Genomic DNA, 4,679 nt, shown 5'->3' on the forward strand with positions numbered 1-4,679 from the left:
GCGCGATGCGTAGCGATTGAAAACTTGTGTTGGCTACTCCTAGTACGATCACGTGGAGTAGTTGCGAGTAGGCCCGTATGTCATCTGCGCGTACGAGTTACTACGATAAGAATTAGATTAGAGATCACGCGTGAAACCTCTGTGATTGAAAGGTTAAGAGCATCAGCTGGGTGCGTCAAACCAGCCTCATACGTCTTGGCGGGACGCCCGGTCAGTGTCCGGTCGCAAAATTTTAACCCAGACCCGTCCCCCTCCCTCAAACGGCCGCCGCCGCCGCCTCCAAGGGACCGGATGCCGACTTCGGCAAGGCGGGGTCGGTGTTTGAGAGGGTGAAAGTGAGCTCGGGAAGGAAGGTGATGTTGGGGAACGTAGTAATTTCAAAAAAATTCCTACGCACACGCAAGATCATGGTGATGCGTAGCAACGAGAGGGGAGAGTGTTGTCCACGTACCCTCGTAGACCGAAAGCGGAAGCGTTAGCTCAACGCGGTTGATGTAGTCGTACGTCTTCATGATCCGACCGATCAAGTACCGAACGCACGACACCTCCGAGTTCAGCACACGTTCAGCCCGATGACGTCCCTCGGACTCTGATCCAGCCGAGTGTTGAGGGAGAGTTTCGTCAGCACAATGGCGTGGTGAAGAGGATGATGTTCTACCGACGCAGGGCTTCGCCTAAGCACCGCTACAGTATTATCGAGGTGGACTATGGTGGAGGGGGCACCGCACACGGCTAAAAGATCAAATCAATTGTTTTGTCTCTAGGGTGCCCCCCTGCCCTCGTATATAAAGGAGCAAGGGGGGAGGTGCGCCCCGCCAGGAGGGGGCGCGCCAAGAGGAGTCCTACTCCCACTGGGAGTAGGACTCCCTCCCTTTTCCTTGTTGGATTAGGAGAAGAGGGGGAAAGAGGTGGAGGAGAAGAAGGAAAGGGGGGGCGCCGCCCCCCTCTCCTTGTCCTATTCGGACTAGGGGGAGGGGCGCGCGGCCCATGCCCTGGCCGCCTCTCCTCTTCTCCACTAAGGCCCACTATGGCCCATTAACCCCCGGGGGGTTCCGGTAACCCCTCCAGTACTCCGGTAAAATCCCGATTTCACCCGGAACACTTCCGATATCCAAATATAGGCTTCCAATATATCAATCTTCATATCTCAACCATTTCGAGACTCCTCGTCATGTCCGTGATCACATCCGGGACTCCAAACAACCTTCGGTACATCAAAACACATAAACTCATAATATAACCGTCATCGAACTTTAAGCGTGCGGACCCTACGGGTTCGAGAACAATGTAGACATGACCGAGACACGTCTCCGGTCAATAACCAATAGCGGAACCTGGATGCTTTTGGAAATATGCCCTAGAGGCAATAATAAATGGTTATTATTATATTTCTTTGTTCATGATAATTGTCTATTGTTCATGCTATAATTGTATTATCCGGAAATCGTAATACATGTGTTAATACATAGACCACAACGTGTCTGTAGTAAGCCTCTAGTTGACTAGCTCGTTGATCAACAGATAGTCATGGTTTCCTGACTATGGACATTGGATGTCATTGATAACGGGATCACATCATTAGGAGAATGATGTGATGGACAAGACCCAATCCTAAGCATAGCATAAAAGATCGTGTAGTTTCGTTTGCTAGAGCTTTTCCAATGTCAAGTATCTTTTCCTTAGACCATGAGATCGTGTAACTCCCGGATACCGTAGGAGTGCTTTGGGTGCACCAAACGTCACAACGTAACTGGGTGACTATAAAGGTACACTACGGGTATCTCTGAAAGTGTCTGTTGGGTTGGCACGGATCGAGACTGGGATTTGTCACTCCATGTGACGGAGAGGTATCTCTGGGCCCACTCGGTAGTGCATCATCATAATGAGCTCAATGTGACTAAGGAGTTAGTCACGGGATCATGCATCACGGTACGAGTAAAGAGACTTTCCGGTAACGAGATTGAACAAGGTATTGGGATACCGACGATCGAATCTCGGGCAAGTAACATACCGATTGACAAAAGGAATTGTATACGGGATTGATTGAATCCTCGACATCGTGGTTCATCCGATGAGATCATCGTGGAACGTGTGGGAGCCAACATGGGTATCCAGATCCCGCTGTTGGTTATTGACCGGAGAGGCGTCTCGGTCATGTCTGCATGTCTCCCGAACCCGTAGGGTCTACACACTTAAGGTTCGGTGACGCTAGGGTTGTAGAGATATGTGTATGCGGAAACCCGAAAGTTGTTCGGAGTCCCGGATGAGATCCCGGACGTCACGAGGAGTTCCGGAATGGTCCGGAGGTGAAAAATTATATATAGGAAGTCCAGTTTCGGCCACCGGGAAAGTTTCGGGGGTTATCGGTATTGTACCGGGACCACCGGAAGGGTCCCGGGGGTCCACCGGGTGGGGCCACCTATCCCGGAGGGCCCCATGGGCTGAAGTGGGAAGGGAACCAGCCCTTAGTGGGCTGGGGCGCCCCCATGGGCCTCCCCCCTGCGCCTAGGGTTGGAAACCCTAGGGTGGGGGGGGCGCCCCACTTGACTTGGGGGGGAAGTTTCCCCCCCTTGCCCCCCCATAGATGGGTTCTTGGCCGGCGCCCCCCCTCCCAGGGGCCTATATATAGTGGGGGGAGGGAGGGCAGCAACACGACAGCCCCTGGCGCCTCCCTCTCCCCCTGCAACACCTCTCCCTCTCGCAGAAGCTTGGCGAAGCCCTGCCGAGATCCCGCTACATCCACCACCACGCCGTCGTGCTGCTGGATCTCCATCAACCTCTCCTTCCCCCTTGCTGGATCAAGAAGGAGGAGACGTCGCTACTCCGTACGTGTGTTGAACGCGGAGGTGACGTCCGTTCGGCACTCGGTCATCGGTGATTTGGATCACGGCGAGTACGACTCCATCAACCCCGTTCATTGGAACGCTTCCGCTCGCGATCTACAAGGGTATGTAGATGCACTCCTTTCCCCTCGTTGCTAGTATACTCCATAGATGGATCTTGGTGATGCGTAGGAAATTTTAAAATTCTGCTACGATCCCCAACAGTGGCATCATGAGCCAGGCCTATGCGTAGTTACTATGCACGAGTAGAACACAAAGCAGTTGTGGGCGTGGATGTTGCCAATTCTTCTTGCCGCTACTAGTCTTATCTTGTTTCGGCGGTATTGTGGGATGAAGTGGCCCGGACCGACCTTACACGTACGCTTACGTGAGACAGGTTCCACCGACTGACATGCACTAGTTGCATAAGGTGGCTAGCGGGTGTCTGTCTCTCCCACTTTAGTCGGAACGGATTCGATGAAAAGGGTCCTTATGAAGGGTAAATAGAAATTGGCATATCACGTTGTGGTCTTACGTAGGTAAGAAACATTCTTGCTAGAAACCTATATAAGCCACGTAAAAACTTGCAACAACAATTAGAGGACATCTAACTTGTTTTTGCAGCATGTGCTATGTGATGTGATATGGCCAGAAGATGTGATGAATGATATATGTGATGTATGAGATTGATCATATTCTTGTAATAGGAATCACGACTTGCACGTCGATGAGTATGACAACCGGCAGGAGCCATAGGAGTTGTCTTTATTTTTGTATGACCTGCGTGTCATTGAATAACGCCATGTAAATTACTTTACTTTGTTGCTAAACGCGTTAGCCATAGAAGTAGAAGTAATCGTTGGCGTGACAACTTCATGAAGACACAATGATGGAGATCATGATGATGGAGATCATGGTGTCATGCCGGTGACGAAGATGATCATGGTGCCCCGAAGATGGAGATCAAAGGAGCAAAATGATAATGGCCATATCATGTCACTATTTGATTGCATGTGATGTTTATCATGTTTTGCATCTTATTTGCTTAGAACGACGTTAGTAAGTAAGATGATCCCTTATAATAATTTCAAGAAAGTGTTCCCCCTAACTATGCACCATTGCAAAGGTTCGTTGTTTCGAAGCACCGCGTGATGATCGGGTGTGATAGATTCTAACGTTCGCATACAACGGGTGTTGACGAGCCTAGCATGTACAGACATGGCCTCGGAACACACGCAATACACTTAGGTTGACTTGACGAGCCTAGCATGTACAGACATGGCCTCGGAACACGGAGGACCGAAAGGTCGAGCATGAGTCGTATAGAAGATACGATCAACATGGAGATGTTCACCGATCTTGACTAGTCCGTCTCACGTGATGATCGGACACGGCCTAGTTAACTCGGATCATGTTTCACTTAGATGACTAGAGGGATGTCTATCTGAGTGGGAGTTCATTGAATAATTTGATTAGATGAACTTAATTATCACGAACTTAGTCTAAAATCTTTACAATATGTCTTGTAGATCAAATGGCCCACGTTGTCCTCAACTTCAACGCATTCCTAGAGAAAACCAAGCTGAAAGATGATGGCAGCAACTATACGGACTTGGTCCGGAACCTGAGGATCATCCTCATAGCTGCCAAGAAAGATTATGTCCTAGAAGCACCGCTAGGTGAAGCACCAATCCCAGAGAACCAAGACGTTATGAACGCTTGGCAATCACGTGCTGATGATTACTCCCTCGTTCAGTGCGGCATGCTTTACAGCTTAGAACCGGGTCTCCAAAAGCGTTTTGAGAAACATGGAGCATATGAGATGTTCGAAGAGCTGAAAATGGTTTTCCAAACTCA

This window comes from Triticum aestivum, chromosome 4D (genome assembly GCF_018294505.1).
Source record: "Triticum aestivum cultivar Chinese Spring chromosome 4D, IWGSC CS RefSeq v2.1, whole genome shotgun sequence".
Taxonomy (NCBI): domain Eukaryota; kingdom Viridiplantae; phylum Streptophyta; class Magnoliopsida; order Poales; family Poaceae; genus Triticum; species Triticum aestivum.